Source organism: Gekko japonicus, unplaced genomic scaffold (assembly GCF_001447785.1).
Source record: "Gekko japonicus isolate JY-2015 unplaced genomic scaffold, Gekko_japonicus_V1.1 scaffold399, whole genome shotgun sequence".
Classification (NCBI taxonomy): Eukaryota; Metazoa; Chordata; class Lepidosauria; order Squamata; family Gekkonidae; genus Gekko; species Gekko japonicus.
Window position 1 is genome coordinate 567,774 of NW_015175981.1, and position 18,559 is coordinate 586,332.

General features: G+C 45.4%; 1 protein-coding gene across 1 annotated transcript in view; it reads right to left on the reverse strand.

Annotated features, from left to right (window-relative positions):
• The window catches only part of KCNH7 (potassium channel, voltage gated eag related subfamily H, member 7), a 455,965-nt gene that overhangs the window by 118,186 nt on the left and 319,220 nt on the right, over positions 1-18,559 (reverse strand). The window lies entirely within an intron of this gene.

An 18,559-nucleotide genomic window follows, 5' to 3' on the forward strand; every position in this document is an offset into this window, starting at 1 on the left:
GTCCCGGCCGCTGCTGCCGGCCTTGCAGCTTCACTGCCGAGCCCCATGAGGGGCCCGGCGGTGGACCTGCAAGGCCAGTGGGAGTGCGAGGAAGCCCCGCGAAGCCCCCCATCCCCAACGGTCCCAGCCGCCGCCGCCGGCCTTGCAGCTCCACTGCTGAGCCCCATCAGGGGCCCGGCGGTGGACCTGCAAGGCCGGCGGGAGTGCGGGGGAGCCTCGCGAAGGCCCCCCGCCCCCCAACGGTCCCGACCACTGCCGCCACTGCCGGCCTTGCGGCTCCACTGCCAAGCCCCATCAGGGGCCCACCGGTGGACCTGCAAGGCCAGCGGAAGTGCGAGGAAGCCCCACCAAGGCCCTCCCTGGCCCCAGGCAGGCAGGGGTGGGGAGAGGCGAGGAGGAAGCAACTTACCCTTCCTCTTCTCCTGCCTCCTGGCTGAATGAGGGCCAGAAGCGGGACCGCCGGAAGCAGGGGGTGGGGCTTCGTCGTGTGCCCCCCCCCGCCCCTCACCAGGGGGAATGGCGATCCCCCGCGACCCCCCCCGAATCGACCTCTGCTCACCTTTGCTATATAGATATGAATAAATGGTGCCAGCATGAGATTGAAGCAGTGTTTGGGTCCCAATCCCAACAGGTCTGTGAAGTGTCTGAGTGAGGGGTGCTTGATAAGGGAGCTGGGCTGCCCAGCCTAGCAGTGTCTCTGGTAATGAGAAAGGGGACCTTGTGTGCGAAAGGGTCAGGGCTGTCTGTATTTTGAAAAGAGACAAGACAGGTAATGACTGCCTGATCTACCTGTATCTCTGAACCTCTGTGACAGACGTTACAGTGGGTGGTAGTGTCTAGCAAGAGGGGTCACAAGAAACACAAGGAAACACAAGACAGGGACACTGGGAGGGAAGGTATAGATTTACCTCATCAGATAATGGAAGTTAAGTAGGATGGGTCCTTGGAGGGGAAACCACCAAGGAAGACTCTGCGGAGGAAGGCAATGGCAACTACCTCTGCAGCTCAGTTGCCTTGAAAGGCCCTTACTGGGGTCACCATTAGTTGGTTGCGACTTGATGGCACTTATGTATGTACAGGAGAATTAAAAGTACAATTGTTACTCTGCTATCTCATCACTGTCTTCCCTGGTGAATACAAAGTGTATGTTGTAATACAATTTGTTATGGATTCTATAATTATATTTAGCATTCTAAAGCTTTATACATTCCAACAATTTATAAATCAGGAGTTCTTCTTGCCGGCTGATCTGAAATTAGTTTCATGTTGCGAGGGTAATGGCAGTAAACAGAGCGATTTACCCAATGTACTTTAATGAACTCTAAATCTTATTCTGCAGTGCAACATATGCTAACTACTGCTCTGTTTTCAGTAAGTCCTCAGGGCAGAATACATTTTAAAAACTTTTCTGACAAATGGTTATTTTCATGTTTGCAAGGGCACAGGAAACCATCAACTATGCCTGTGCTACTGCAACTTGTTTCCCATTAACCCAATACTTTCGTTCCCCTACCACTAAAAGATTTTGAAAGAATTAAGCAGATGGAGTCATTCCAACATGTGCTTTAATATTCTGAGCTATGAACAGGAACAGAATAAGCCCATAATGACTGGTTCTATAGCCTCTGCCCTCACAATAACCATAAACAATCCATCCAGTAAGCTATTCAGTGCAAAAACTTTACATAACCGCTAACACTTATCACACAAAATGCAGTTTGTTTCACCTGTCTCGGGATATTATTTTCTCATAGAAATTGATTTTAAAATGATATGTGAAAAATAAAACCCAGCTTTAACAGGCTTTCTGTCTCAGATCTTCCTTTATGTTGGTCTGCTGGTCGAAAATCAATCATACAGCCAAGCCTCAAAGAGCTACTTAAGTTGAAGTAGCAAATAACCGAGGTCTGCTCCATTGCAGCTAAGTAGCCCTATAAATGGCAAGCAGAGGATAACACTGAGGTAAGCCTTCTCTCCACCATAAATCCAAACTAAAGGGTTTCCTGCTTGTACTATCATGGTCTTGGCCTTTCCGAGAATCAGAAGACTTGCATATTATTATTAGTGGGACATTTGCTTTAGTCTTTGTACAGCATCAAGAGCAACCAAAAATTGTCTTTACATCACAGATAGAAACTGCTGTTGGGAAGGGGAAATTACAGGGAAGAAGTAGAAGAAGAGCTGGCTTTATACCCCATCCTTCACTCGGAGTCTTACAATCTCCTTCCCTTCCTCTCCCCACAACAGACACCCTGTGATGTAGGTAGGGCTGAGAGAGCTCTGAGAGAACTGTGACTAACCTAAGGTCACCCAGCTGATGTTATGTGGAGGAGTGGGGAGAGATACAAAGCACCTTTAAGACCAACAAAGTTTTATTCAAGGTATGAGCTTTTTGCCTTGCTACACACAGAGAGGGTGTGTGTGTATGTTTTGTTGGGTTTGTCATGCCAGGGCTCTGCAACTGGGTTCCCCTCCTCTTTTTCTCTGTTCATGCCCTCACGATCAAGTCTTTCTTAGTAGCAAAGCAATGTGAACTATTTAGATGAGGAATAACAACAAGCCAGTGAGGTGGATCAGGCTGAGACTGTGTCCAGACCAAGTTCACCCAGGACATTTCCTTTGTAGACTGGGGATTTTGAACTTAGACTTCCCAGATAGCAGGCTGATACTGACCACTATACATGGCTGTCTCTCTATTCTTGCATTGCCTCACAGGAGTTGTAGTTATCTCTCTGGGGAAGACTATAGCTTTGTAGACAAACACATAGCCCATTAGACTGTTTCAGGATGCCTTCTTATGTTCTTGACCAGCAAATGAAACAATTTATGTACAAAAGTTCGCAATGCCCAGCCATTTCATGTTTTCCCCTGGGTCCTAGGCTCAGAACACTGAGGATGAGATTTCTGTAATGAATATCAATAAATCAAAAGTAGGTTTGCAGCTTACAGATACACACCTGAACAGCATACTCAAGATTGCTACAGCACAGACATTTTGATGCAATAATTCAGAGCAAGAGGTGTCAGTTATCAGAGACCCTTAAACAGGCAAAATATTGCAAGAGTGCTAGTGTTTTAAGCATGTTTTATTTAAATTTTTTAAAAAATCTTTAATTGTATTTGTGTCCTTCATAAAGTTTATATCTCTGCTACCTGACATTACATTTTTTGACACAAATGGCCTGGCCCAACAAGGTCTCGTTTATGTCAGATCCTGCCCTCATAACAAATGAGTTTGACACCCCTGACCTACAGTTTCTTCCTCAAGCCTACTTTCTCACAAATGACAGACTCTGAGACATCCAAAAGTCTTCTGAGAAAGAGTTTTCAGCCTACAGCTCCATAAACACAAAAGCACATTGTTAGTTAGCTGCTCTGTACACACACCAAGCAGGCATACAGGGGACTGGGGACTGACAGAGAGGGGCATGACCTTTGCCTATCTGTCACAAATATATTCTAATTATTTCAGTTAGGGAACTAGATTAGGAAAATTGTTGTGGAACTGTCAGCAGTGATCAAGACACAAAATGATAAAACAATACAGATTAAATCTTCACTTAGGCTAACCTGAGGTACACACATTGCCTACTTATATCATATGGCCTTTTATTACTCTATTATAAGTTCTGCAGCACAAGCAAGCCTAGGAAGTTATGATGATTAATGGTCTGTTCAAAGGCTTTAACAGTCCTAAAAATTGTCTGTATGGTTAGAAAGCAAAGCAAACACTATGGCTCCAGTCACACATACTAAATAATCCACTTTCAACTCACTTTCAGTGTACTTTCCAACTGGATTTTACTGTGTAAACTGGCAAAATCCAGTTGGAAAGTGGATTGAAAGTGGATTGAAAGTGGATTATTTAGTGTGTGTGACCACAGCCTGGATTTGGAGATAAACATAAAGCCCAGGGATACCAGGTTGTACAGAGAAATTAACAAAAGTCATGTTCAAGGGACTCCAGAAGAACATTGTTTTGTTACACCTATGGGATCATGATAGGCTTCCCAAACCCCCGCTGGGGACGGGGGAACTCCTGTTTTCAATACCCCCTCCCCCGCTTTCTAAAAATTGGGCCCCGGGGGAAAAAATGGCGGCTGGAAAGTGACGCTCCATATTAAGTCCTCCAAGTCTCTATGGTTCTTAAAACCACAGAGACAAGGAGGACTAGAGCGTCAGTTTCAGTTTCCCCCTGGTCCTCATGGCGTGGCTGGCCGGCAGTCTCTGAGTGACTGACTGAGCTCCTGTGCCGGGCCCATTGCAGCAGTTCCTGAGGTTCCCCCCTCCCACACTGTGAAGAGATGTAAGTATTGGGGACCCAGTTCCCGGGATGCTGCTGAGAAGGATTGGGTGAGCTGAAAGGGGCTTGGGGGTCTGGTGCAACTCACCCAAAGTGGAGAGGAAGGAGCATTTAACTCTCCCCCGCAACAGAAAAAGCCTCTTCGAGGCGAGCAAAAGCAAAGAAATGGAAAGGGAAGGACCTTCTTGCCCTTCGGGACGGGACTCAACCTGGGCAAGAGGCTGATTTGAGGCGGGGGGGGGGAAGAGATGAGACACCCACACCCCACTCCGAGTCCTGCCAGTGCCCCTCCATTACTTCCAAACTCGGACCCATCCGGGCAGCCGTCATGTCCTTTGTGCTTTGAGAAACTGTGTGGGGTTTTTTGCTAGGGTTGCCAAGTGGGGGGTCTGCAATGCAAGACCCAAAATGGAGAGGAAGGAGCATTTAACTGGGGGGGGGAGAGACTCCCCCCTCCTCCCCTTTCACCCCCCTCCCTCGCATCAGAAAAAAGCTGCTTCAATAGCCTCCATTTCTTCCCATCCCTTCTCTCCCCAGGGACACACACAAGTTTGGTTCAATGCTCCCTCTAAGCTCTGGAGTCTTGTGAGCAAAAATTCTGCTTGGTGAGCGAGCAAAAGCAAAGAAATCCCCCAGAAAAGGTCTGGGGAAGAAAGAAAGACTCCCGGACGGGACTCAAACCTGGGCAGGAGGCTGATTTGAGTTGGGGGGGGGAGGGGAGGGCGGGAGCGCCAAAGCTTTCTTTGCCTCTCCTGGCAGGACTTAGGTCGTGCCCTAGACAGGTGGGGGGGGGAGGGGGGGAGGGGAGGGCGGGAGGGGCTTTGTTTGTTGCTGAATGTACTGCCTCCCCAGTCACTTACTTCTATCTTCTCTCCACCCCCCATCCCAGACTACCTATGAATGAGTGACACAGTGTGGGGCAGTGGTGAGAGTCCAGGAGACCCAGCTTCAGATTCCCACGCTGCCATGGAAGCTTGCTGCATGACCTTGGGCCAGTCACATAGTTGCAGCCTAGCCTACCTCACAGGGTTGCAGTGAAGATACAATGGAGGAGACCAGTTTAAGGTGCTTTGAGTCCCCATTGGATAGAAACAGAAGCACAAAGTGTAAATAAATTAAACATAGATGTCCAAGTGAGCTACCCAAGGGGGAAGGTTGCTTAAGAGGAGTGGGGGCAGAACAGCAAGAATGTTATGTGGGTACTGAATATCCAGGTGGATTTTCTAGGAAATCCATGAGCAGGTGTTATAGGAGTCTAACTAGCTGTTTCACAGATCCCCCCCCCCTCCAAGACACATGTGGGTTTTTCAAAATCAGTTTAACAGTTTTCATATGTACCCTCCCATGGGGACTCGTGGAATGTAAGAATGAGGAGTGTTCCTTCTAAGCTGAGTTAGTGTGAGCTAGGTAAAGGTTCCCTTGCTCGAAAGCCAGTCGAATCCGACTCTAGAGTTGCGGTGCTCATCTCCGTTTCCAAGCCGAAGAGCCAGCGCTGTCTGAAGACGTTTCCGTGGTCATGTGGCCGGCATGACTAAACACCAAGGCACACGGAACGCTGTTACCTTCCCACCGAAGTGGTCCCTATTTATCTACTTGCAATTTCTTGCTTTTGGACTGCTAGGTTGACTAGCTCACAGTTTTTTAGCCTCTGGCTCACACATTTCTGTCTTCGCTCAAGAAGGAGGGCTCCAGAGCAAACTAATTTATGCAGGAGCCAAATCACTGGCTCACAACAGTAGCTCACAAAGTAGAATTTTTGCTTACAAGACTCCACAGCTTACAGGGAACTCCGTAGACCTGTGACAGCTGCAGCTCAGAAGCTGGCTTGGAATACCAAGCACCCTGTTGGTGAGTCAAACAGTGCACACAATTTGGGGTGGGGGTAGGAGAAGTCAGGGCTGAGAGCCAGCGTGGCCCGGTTGCGGGGCCATCCCAAGCAGAGTTGCCCTCCTGGTCTTAGAAGGGAGTAAGTCTGCCTAGAATGGCACTACCAGGCTCCTTGGGGGTCACCTAAAACCACATGCAGGGTTTCACGTCCTCTCTCTCTCTTTCCTTCCAAGAGGAGACAGCTTCTCCTTGCTGCTTATTATTATTGTTTTATTACTTCCCAGCTCTAAATTATCTTCTCTGCAATTCTGTGAAGTACATTTGGCAGGGAGCTCCTGACAACCTAGATTGCTGAAGTGGCAAAGAAGATCTTTCTGAGAGCCAGGAAGTCCCCAAATCTTGCCTTGGTCATAAATTAATCAGGCAGCTGCGGGCATTCATAGCCTCAGTCTGCACTGTCTGTAATATGGGGATGATCACCTGCTTTACAGGGTGGTTGTTACAGGGTTAAGAGCCGGTATGGTGTCAGAGTGTCAGTCTGGGATCCAGGGATCCTAGTCTCAATCCCCATTTTGCCATGGAAGCTTACTAGGTGTCCATGGGTCACACACAATTTTGGCCTCACCTACCTCACAAGATAGATATGGGTAGCCATGTTAGTCTGTCTGTGGCAATAGAAAAGAAAAAGAGGTAAGCAGTGACACAAAAGTTCATACCCTGCCACAAATTTTGTTAGTCTTTAATGTGCTACTGGACTCTTTCTCTTCTCTACTGCTACCTCACAAGGTTGTTGTGAAGATAAAATAGAGAGGGCAAACAACCTTATTTCCCCATTGGGAGAAAAGGCCAGGTATAAATGAAGTAAATAAATCAGTTGTTGAGAAGATTACTAAGAACGTGTGTGGGGTATTTTGTACTTAGTTGCCACAGCAGTCTGTTCAAGGCTACCCCCAGTGGTTTGCCTAAAGGCATGACTGAACAGAGAGCTCACTGGCTCCGATTAAGTGTTTGAGTGAATGATGCTGCTTGCTATGAGCACTTGAGGATTTTGAGAACAGGAAAAAGACACTTCCATGAAATGGCTGGCAAGGTGGGGTGGCACAGCCAGTCACTAAATGGCTGCCATGGGGGGTTGTGGCCAGTCACAAAAGCATCCTCCTGCAAGGGAGGCAGCTGTTTCTCAGCTGGTGCTCCCTGGAGGCACAAAGGTGATGCCACCTGGGCTTTTCTGAAGCACCACTGAAGTGAGGGCAAGCTAGGACTGGCTATTTTGCTTTGAGGAGGAGATCCGCGGCGCCCCGGGAGGCCCGGCCACCCTCCTCCCCGTGCTTCCTGGCCCCTGGTATTTTTGGCCCTTGTGTAACAGAGTGTTGGACTGGAGGGGCCATTGGCCTGATCCAGCATTGGCTTCTCTCATGTTCTTATGTCTGGGGCAAGGGATGCTCTGTATTCTTGGTGCTTGGGGGGGGCAGTGGGAGGGCTTCTGGTGTTCTGGCCCCACTGCCGGACCTCCTGAGGGCACCTGGTATTTTTGGCTGATGTGTGACACAGTGTATTTATCTTTTGTATATGGTTTCCCATTTGTGCTTACCTTACAATAGTAGGCTGATGCAGTGCTAGGGGCAGGCCTTCTGTGCTGCTGCTAGTCCACCAGTTTAGCCACAAGGTATAGATAGGAACTCTCAGTGTAGGGCAAGTGATGCTCTATATTCTGGTGCTTGGGGGGGGGCAGTGGGAGGGCTTCTGGTGTTGTGGCCCCACTGCCGGACCTCCTGAGGGCACCTGGTATTTTTGGCCCCTGTGTGACCCAAAGTGTTAGACTGGATGGGCCACTGGCCTGATCCAACGTGGCTTCTCTTATGTTCTTACGTCTGGGGCAAGGGATGCTCTGCATTCTTGGTGCTTGGGGGGCAAGAGTGGGAGGGCTCCTGGAGTTTTGGCCCTGCTGGTGGACCTCCTGAGGGTACCTGGGTTTTGTCCAGTGTTTCCTCTAAGTGCAAGGTAGCTAACAGTTTTTTAGCCTCCGGCTCATACATTTTTGTCTTAATTCAGGAAAGATGCCTCCAGAGCAAACTAATTTATGCAGTAGCCAGATTGCTCACTCATAGCTTTAATGCCAGTCGCTTACAAAGGAGCATCCCGGGATGCTCCTTTGGGGGACAGCCTGGAAAGGAACATCACAGGAAGAGGTGGGGTTTTGGTGCAGTGTGCTGGAAGTGACATCATCGGAACGGGAAGTGACATCACTTGCCATTTGACCTGGAAGTGACATCACAGGAAGTGACATCACAGGAAGTGACATCACAAAAGTCTCCTGGCTCCACCCCCAAAGTCTCCTGGCTCCACCCCCAAAGTCCTCAGATATTTCCGAATTTGGATTTGGCAACCCTAGATCATGACCCAATAGCAACATGCTGGATCAATTACAGAATGCAGAAATGGTGGGTCAGAATACATCCTGAAAACTTCAGTTCTGCCTAGTTGTAAGCAACATGGAAGATACTATCTAACAATGACCCAACTGTGCTCTCACCCATGCCCCCAAAGCCCGAATTCTCTGTGAAGAAAAGCTGAAAGTGTTTAAAACTGATGGAAGTTATGCAACACCATGGATCACATCTTTTCATTTTGGCTTGGAGTAGACGGTGCTCTGACCAAACTCCCTATGTACAAAGGGGGAGCAAAATTATACATTTCTACCTTGTGGAAGCACTGAAGGATGATCTGTACATGTGAAGCAGCTGTCACAGCTTTGATCAGATAGAATGTTCATATTTTTTGATGGAGAGAGTTGAAACAAATTAGGCAACAAGACATCAAATATGAACAGGCCATGTGTGAATCAGCCCTGAGATCTGGTCTTTCCCCATGAACCTCTGGTTTTACATCTATATATCTGCACACACACACAGAGCTATGAATGGTATTGGATTTTCCCATGTGCACAAGACAATATTTAATTCGTTTATTTACTTATTTCATTTATATCCTGACTTTCTCCCCAATGGGGACCCAAAAAAAGCTTACATCATTTTTGTCTTCTCCATTTTATTCTCACAACAACCAGTGGGGATTTGAACCTGGATTTCCCAGGTCCTAGTCCACCACTTTAAGCACGACTACACCATGCTGGCTCTCTGCTTGATAAACTGGAGAACTGCTGCCAAAGTAGACCATATTGAGATATTAGGGACTAATACTCTTTACACAAGGTAACATTATTTGATAACATTCATTTACTTCCTCCTGTAGGAGTGAGCATTTCCATTCACATCCTCATGTCTGCAAAGAGACACAAAAGCACCACTTTATACCAAAAAACCACCAATCATTATACATATCTACATGCTTCTCTGAGCATACCAAACAATCCATTGACTATAACTAAGACTCACACTTGAAGAATATATAACAGGCATTCCTGGGAAAAAATGGGATTACAATACCTACCCAATGAATTGAAGAAACAATTAACTATTGAAGAAACTTTAGCTATTAATGTAGCTAAAGTCAGCACTGTGGCAATCTCTCATTTTTATTTTTCTGACCGTGGTAGCCAGTGTGTGCCAGCTGCACGGAAAGCTTTTAATGCTAAAACTGGAGCTCAATTATTATATGGAATACCGTTCTGGATTGATGCAATTGTGTCCATTCTATCCTTTTCCCAAAAGATCATGGAGGTACCCATGTGTGTTCCATATGCTGCTTTATGTTTGCAGTGTGGACAGAATTTGATGGCTACACCATTAAATTTTGGTTGGACTCCACTTCAACTCTGACCCCTCTAGTTATATGTACCAACTACTTTCGGAATCTGCCAATTCTAGTCGACTATCATACATCGAAGCCAAAATACGCTCTTTGAATTTACCCTCTGAATCTTTATTTTTGCTTTCTGAGTCTGAGACTTAAAAAAAAAAAATCCAGTTTATTGGGCTCAGAGTTGCAAACTCTCTATAACTTGGCTAACAGAACCTGTTCTCCCTTAAATTTAGGGATTGTTCCAAATGCAAATCTTCCACCTGTAGATCTTTATCAACATATAGCTCCAAATTTGCACAGAGCCTTGGCCAGATTTAATGTCCTTCCTTCTGCTCTTCTCTCTGGCAGATTTCAGGGGATCCCCTACTCCAGCAGGTGTTGTCCTTGTAAGGAGGACTGTGTTGAAACTGTTCCCCACGTTCTTCTTCAGTGTCCCTTTTATTTGGTGCCCCGTCAGGATCTTCTGTACCCTATATTAGCTCAATTCTCAGAGATTCCTGATGATTTTAAGGTTCTGTTTTTGCTTGATAATCCAGATACGGAAATAACTGAAATAGTAGCAAGGTTTCTTCTTAGTGCTATAGCTATACGTCCTGATAAGTAATATTAACCACTGGGTTTTTATGCTTTTATGCTGTTTTTCTGTGTTGTAGCTCCAATTTTACCCTGTATGGATTTGTATTCTCTGATCTGTATTTAATTTTGATCTCCTATGCATGTATATACATATGCCAATAAAGGCTTGCCAAAGGGAAAAAAAAGAAACAGATAGACAAAGCCAGGCTGGGACCCAGATATAACCTACTACAAACAAGCTTAAAAGAAATAACACACCGACCACTGGTTGTTGCCTGCAGCCCCCAGCTCGAACTAGTCCATTGCATCCTCAATAATCTATGGCCCATCCTGGATAACAATGCTTTTCTTACACAGGATATGGGTGACAGGTAGGGTTGCCAACCTCCCCCACAATTACAACTGGTCTCCCACCAACAGAGATCAGTTCCCCTGGAGAAAATGGCTGGTTTGGGAAGTTGGCCTCTATGGTATTGTACCCTGTTGAAGGCCCTCCCCTCCCTCAACCCCACCCTCCCCATAATCCAACCCCCAAATCTCCAGGACTTTCTCAACCCAGAGCTGGCAACCCTAGTGACAGGCCTTTCTTTGCTTAGAGGCAGGCCCCTAACCTAAAATGGACCACTAAACAGAGACACAAATCCAGGGACCAAGCCCTGCAACAAAACAATATACCAACGTTGCCCCCAGATATAGGCAGAAAACATAATTATAGCACCCAGTGAAACCTTGGGTTCATCCTACGAGATATATGCCATCATATGTCAATAATGCCCTTCTGGTCTCTACACAGGGCAAACAAATCAGTCCCTACACAAAGACAAATTTAAAAATGGACGCAAATTTGCCGTTAGATACTAATGTCTTCAGAAATCGATACAAGAACAGTTCACTGTCACTGGACACCGTTTTTGATCTCAAAAATACAGCCTTTCAGCAAAATAGTTCAATAGGGAAACTCTGGGGTGAAACTGTTGAACTGAGATTTGTTAAGACGTTTCATATTACCTCCTCCTCTGGCTTAAACAACACTCATTACAGGTGTTAATTAGCTTAACATGATAGTGTATGGGCTCTATATTTTTCTTGATTGTATTTGAATATTAAATAATCACATTTCACCCAGTACTCCTGCATCCCATGGCCATCTGACTCTGCTGCTTATTTTTGATTCCCCATACCCTTACATAAAATGACTATCTGAGGAAAGTTTATCTGGAAAAAAATTGTTAGTCTTTAAGGAGACACAAGAGTTCTGTTTTTGACTTTTCAGTTCTTTCCATGGGCTCAGGGTGTCTGCTCTATGACTCCACTGGTCCTGCCTGTGGACAGGTGGGTCCTGAAAGCCATCCCTAGCTGGGGCCCATAGAGGGCTGCCAACCTCCAGGTGGTGGCTGGAGATCTCCTGGTACAGGGTTTTCCCCCAGATACAAGCTGTTCCAAGACAACCTCCTCTTATCTCTTCCAGTCCCCACCCCCCGTGACTGAGAAACAAGGGTATTGTTTTTTTTAGCCATCACACAGGTAAGCTTAAAAGGAGTGAAGGGGTGGGAAAAACATTACTGGGAAGCAAGATTTTTTTTCTAACTATCTCTGGACATGGAGGAAGAGTATTTTGGTCTTAGTTCTGCATCGCTCCAAGGAAACGGGTTGGGACATATTTTCATTTCAAGCACCTGCAGGCTTTAATATTTTTCAACCCAAACATCAATCAACTACAGTTTACAATTTGCCATGGTTCATGAAGCTGTGGATACTTTCCAGGTCAGATGTGTAAGGTAGCAGGTAATATTATTTGGACAGGTGTCTGCATGTGTGTTTCCTTGAGTCATCCGTTAAGACATAAGGTAATAAAAATTCTTGAGAATCCAAAATATGTATTAAATCACATATGCAGAAACTCTCTTAACAATATCACTCCTCAAGACATAAGACCCAAGTGAAAAGCATCCTCTGGACTAAAGTCGAATGGGATCCCTAGATTTCTCTTCACATGTGCTATGTCAGAGGATTTTCATGAAATAGTTAGATGCTAATTCTTTTCTTCTAATATTACATGTTTGCCAGTCATTCCTCATTTATCCTCATGGCAGATCAGTTTTTACTTCCTGCTCCTTAATTAACTACCTGTCATAACCTTTGACTTCCAGAAAATTCAATGAATTCCTGTCAGTTAGGTGTTTTTAATTAGTACTCACATTCATGCGCATGAATCAGTCTCCAATTAAAGGACCTGGCTGGTGATTTAAAATAATTTCTCATTCTGATTGGGACCTATTGACCCTGCAATCTGAAATGGCACACCTGAAGACATGCAAGAAATTTTACTTTTGCCCGCATTCTTGCTAAAGAGAAAAATGTGCTCCATTACTGTGTGTTATTTCTTAAAAAAAACTGTCTGTACCTTTCAGGCAATTTGAGTGCTAGCTGGTTAAGTTTAGTTCCAGGGTCATCTGTTCATTCTGCAATATGCAGCCTTGATTTTGTGCTTGATGTAGATTTTATTTCTCTTAGCTAGTCAGCAATGATTAAACAATTGGTTGGCATGCCAAGGGATTAATTAGCATTGCCAGATGCCACTGGTGAATGACGGTGGTGGTGGTGGTAGTGTTCCTAGCTCCAGGTTGGGAAATTTCTGGAGATTTGGGGAGGACATGGACCTCAGTGGGGTACAATGGGATAGAGTCCACCCTCCAAAGCATCAATTTTCTCCGGGGGAACTGGGATCTGTAGTCTGGAGATGAGCTGTAATTCTGGGAGATCCCCAGGCCCCACCTGGAGGCTTCCTCTGTTAATGCTCTAGCTGCCAAGTTTCTCCTAGCCACCAGCAGGGGATGGGGGGGGGGCTAAGGTTGCCAGATTGAGGCTGGGGAACTCCTGGAGATTTGGGGATGGAACCTGGGGAGGACAGGGACATCAGTGGGGTATAATGCCATGGAGTCCACCCTCCAAAGCATCCATTCTCTGCAGGGGGACTGATCTCTGTTGTCTGGAGATGAGCTGTAATTCTGGAATTACAGGCTGGCATCCCTAGAATGTATCCTTTGAACACTGGCCGAAAGTACAGTGTCTTTAAAATAATGCATATTTTCAAGGCAAGAGACTAACAGAAGTAGTTTACCTTTACCTTACCTCTGTGTCTCCCATCCAAGTACTAATCAGCTTCTGAGATCTGAAGATCAGGCTAACCATGCTTGCTTTAGCTACAACTGCACAAACTGCTGTTTGCAGTTGCAGCCACTGTATAAGTTAATGCTGTTGCTTGCTCCTAAAGAAGAGGAAGCCATTAAAAGTAGTGTTGTGAGCTCTGGGTTGGGAAATGCCTGGAGATTTTGGGGGTGGAGACTGTGGAGGTTGAGATTTAGGGAGGGGAAGGACTTCAGTAGGATATAATGCCATAGAGTCCACCTTCCAAAGTGGTCATTTTCTCCAGGTGAACTGATCTCTGTCTCCTAGAGATAAGTTGCAATTACAGGAGATCTCCAGCTACCACCTGGAGGTTGGCAACCCCACTTCAAAGATACCCCACTTCAAATCAAATCAGAGCACTACCTTCTGGAGTTCAGTCACAAATGGCCAAGGATGCAAATACTGCTTTCAAGAGAAAAATACCATATTTGTAATTTTGGAAAAAAGTTCGATTCTCCACTGTCCTCCTTTTTTAGCAGAGGCTTTTCTCTCTGCACACCTGTGCAGCATTGTGAGTTGTTTGCATTCTGCACCCGTTGCATGTTCGCACAGGTGTATGATGATTTGGATTCAGCCCTCTGATCTCTGGTGCTGGGCCCAGCTCCGTGACGTCTATTTGCCTCCCCTGCCCATTTCCCCACCCACAGCTGCTATTTCACATCTTCCTTATATAATTACACTTTTGAAAATGATGGTTTAATTAAGCACACTTAGATCATTACCATAATTAGGATCTGTGCTGCAATTATAGAAATAAATTTTCTGACTATACTGCAAACAACAACAAAAAAGCAGAAATCTTACCAGATTAGGGTATTAAAAATTAACACAGCAGAGCCTATGAAAAGTATGTTAATTTAAGTCAGGCATGGAAAGAAAGATGGTTGAAAGGAAAAACCACAGTATAGTCACAGGGTACAAATCACAAGTTAAGAGACAGTGACAGACTAGAGGAGCATTAAGCTTACATTACCGGAGTGATGAAAGAGATAATTGGAAGATGTGGAATAAACCTTTGCCTTCCAAAATAATTAAAAAACAATTAGAAGCTATTCACACAGCATGATTTCCTAGTCTAGTAGCCTTCAGTCTTAAGACCTGGGACTGTATTGGGGACAGAGGTGGAAGGTTACTGTCATGGTGAGGACTACAGGGAATTGTTCACTGGCACCGGTGACTGCTTGTGCCTTATCATTCTTCTGAACTCACACATACAGTCAGGCTGCAGGCTGTTTTTGGTGACGTTCTCAGCTAGAGAGAGCTGTGTCTGGCAGAGCAGTCAGAGCATATCTCAGGTAACAACACCTTGACCAATTTCCCACAAGCAGCTGCACCACCCTCGCTCTCCCCTTCCCCGGATTGTATTCGTCAATTTCCCACTACTTGCTGAGTGGCCGCATTTTGACCCGCAGCATCCTCCGATTTTCCCCGCATCTTCTTGATCTCAAAAAACAAGGATCTAGAGGACGCGGGGAAAATCAGGGGATGCTGTGGGTCAAAATGCGGCTGCGCACCAAGTAGTGGGAAACTGACTAATACAATCAGGGGGAAAGGGAGGAGCGAGGGTGGCGCAGCTGCTGGTGGGAAATCGGTCCTTGTTAACTTAGTGCCTGTCTGTGTAAATCTTTCTCAGCTTACGTGTGTGTGTGTGTGTGTGTGTGTGTGTGTGTGTGTGTGATGTTTTGCTTGCTTCATGGCTGCTAACATTGCCAGCCTTCAAAGGGCCTGGAGATCTCCCAGAATTACAGCTGATCGCCAGAGAAGAATCAGTTTCCCTGGAAAAACATTCTTTGGTTTGCTGTTATTTGTTTGAAACACCTGTTAATCTTTTAATAATCATTACTGAGGATGGACACAGTCCAGAAAAATGGTGATCCATCTGGTCCATTTGGTCCATGGGGTTCATGGACCCCTGGACCACGAACCACCATGTTTCATGGACCGGATCAGTCCATTTGGACTGTGATGACCGAGTAACAACTCCACCCACTTCCAGTTCAATTCCGGGTGAACCAGAAGTGGGGTGATGTTGCCACTTGGCCTCCTTGCAAAGCCGCACACCACACGAGTGAAGGCTGAGCAGCAAGTTCACCCACTTACGGTTTGGCCTTCAATTGCATGCTGCACAGCTTTGCAAAGTCCATTTATAATTTAAATGACCTCTGCAAAGCCACATGGCATGTGAGTAAAGGTCGTTCAGTGGCTTGCTGCTAGGCCTTCATTTGTGCGCCGCTTGGCCTCTTTGTAAAGTTTTTATTTTATTTATTTATTTAGGTATTTTTACCCCGCCCTCCCCGCAAGTGGGTGGCATGCGAGTGAAGGCTGAGCAGTGAGTTCACCTACCCAGAAGTGGATGAACTCGCTGCTTGGCCTTCACTCACGTGCCACCCATTTTGATATATATATATCTATGAAGACCAACAACACCTCCTAGAACTAACACCAAAAAATGATGTCCTCATCATCATAGGGGACTGGAATGCTAAAATAGGAAGTCAAAAGGTAACCGGAATAACAGACAAGTTTGGCCTTGGAAAGCAAAATGAAGCAGGGCAAAAGTTAACAGAGTTTTGTCAAGAGAACACACTGGTCATAGCGAACACCCTTTTCCAATAACCTAAGAGGCGACTCTACACATGGACATCACCAGATTGGGAACACCGAAATCAGATTGACTATATAATTCGCAGTCAAAGATGGAGAAGCTCTATCCAGTCAGTAAAAACAAGACCTGGAGCTGACTGTGGCTCAGATCATGAGCTACTCATTGCAAAATTCAGCCTTAAACTGAAGAAAATTGGGAAAACCACTAGGCCATTCAGGTTTGACCTAGATCTCATCCCTGATGAATATACAGTAGAGGGGAAGAATAGATTCAAGGGTCTAGATTTGATAGAGTGCCTGAAGAACTATGGACGGAGGGTCGTGACATTGTACAGGAGGCAGCAATCACCACCATTCCAAAGAAAAAGAAATGCAAGAAAGCAAAATGGCTGTCTGATGAGGCTTTACAAATAGCAGAGGAAAGAAATTACTGCCTTCTGGAACTCGAAGTGGTTAACTATAAACAAAATAAAAAAAACCATAGAAAAAAATTAAATATATTAAAAACCCACAATTAAAATCACAATTTAAAATAAACAGAAAAGAACCCTAAGCTAATCAAATGTTGTTTCTTCTGGAATTTGGTGAATGCATGACTTATGTGTATGTCTAATAAAAATTAAAATAAAAAGACTGCCTAGCTTTTTACATTTCAGCTTTCTTCTTTTTGTGTCCATGGGATGCATTGTCTCTCTCTGACAATCAGTACCAAGACCCCACCTGAACTTGTCGATGCAAAACAGTAGCAACTGGACTGTTCTTCTGAGTTGGTTGTCAGATAAGACAAATAGGACAGAAATCAACTTGGGTTTTTTGAAAGGACTGTCATGTGGCCTGGGACATCTGGAAATCAACCAGGTAAAAGAGTACTTTTCACAGGCTTCTCCTTTCTAGGTCCTCTCTCTAGTCAATCACAGCACACCACAGAATTAATACTGCCTTCTTAGGGTTGCCAGCTCTGGGTTGGGAAATACCTGGAGATTTTGGAGCTGGAGCCTCAGGAGGGCGGAGTTTGGGGCATAATGTCATAGAGTCCAACTTCCAAAGTGGCCATTTTCTCCAGGTGCCCTGATCTCTGTTGTCTGGAGATCAGTTGTAATAGTGGGAGATCTTCAGCTACTTCCTGGAGGTTGGCAACACAATGCCTTCAAGGTTTTAAATGTGGGATCATTTCATATAGCAGTTATCTGGTCACTGGGAATGTATTTTTTATTTATTTAAATCTCTGTTCTACTTCATTACTTAGCATCTTGGCAGTTAACAAACATTTCATAACACAAAAATATATAAAGATAGCACAGATAGGAATATATGACTAACACACACACACACACACATTACAAACCTTCTGTCTTTGGGAAAACTGTGCTGCTCTCACCACCATGGCCTCCTGACTGTTATCTGCTCAGTTCCTGGATTGGTTAGGGTGAGATGGGTGCCTCTGGGAAGATTTTGCTTTTTGCCTGCCACCACTACTGAAATAAAGCTACAACAGCCAGATGTGACACTGATGTTGGTGGTGGATGAGAGCAGTTCTATCTAGCCCTTCACTATGAGGATTCTAACTGCTATCAAATCAGTTGGGAAGAACAAAGAAGAAAGAAGGCATCAAGGAGTATGGATGGAGAACAATATGAAAATTTTCTGGCCTACTGTAGCCTGCTATGTACTCTGCAAAACAGTACCTGGGGACTGGAGGGACTTTCAGATCAGTGTGGGTGTGATGTGGGGATCTAGAGGAGGAAGACAAAACCAGTAGATATTGCATGGTCTGGTGTGTGAAGAAAACTTCTGTCCACTCACTGAAGGGGGACATTGACCAAAGGGGACAATGAAAAAAATATTCTGGTGAGGTGTATTCTGGCAGTATGTATGGAAGCATATAAACTTTGCTTAATCAGTGCTATACCCTTGCAAAGGCAAAAGCATTATCTTTCCATTTCTTACCATTTTGTGGTGAAAGACCAGTAAATTTTGCTATCTGCTATATATCCAGGGGTCATTTCCTAGAAAAAAGAGCTGCAGGAGCTCACTGGCATACGGTATGCTAATGAGCTACTAGGCTATTAGCATACATCACGCCCCCTAACATCACCGGAAGTGATGTCAGAAGGGGAAGCAAAAGGGGGGGAGACATCTTCAAAAGCCTCCCCTTCCCTTCCCCAGCTGGCCTGTGGAGGGGGAGCAAAGAGAAAAGGGGCCACAGAAGGAGGAAAGAGGGAAGGAAAGAGAGAGAGTAGAGAAAAGGAAAGAAGGAAGGAAAGAGGGAAAGAAAGAGAAGGAAAGAAGGAGGGAAAG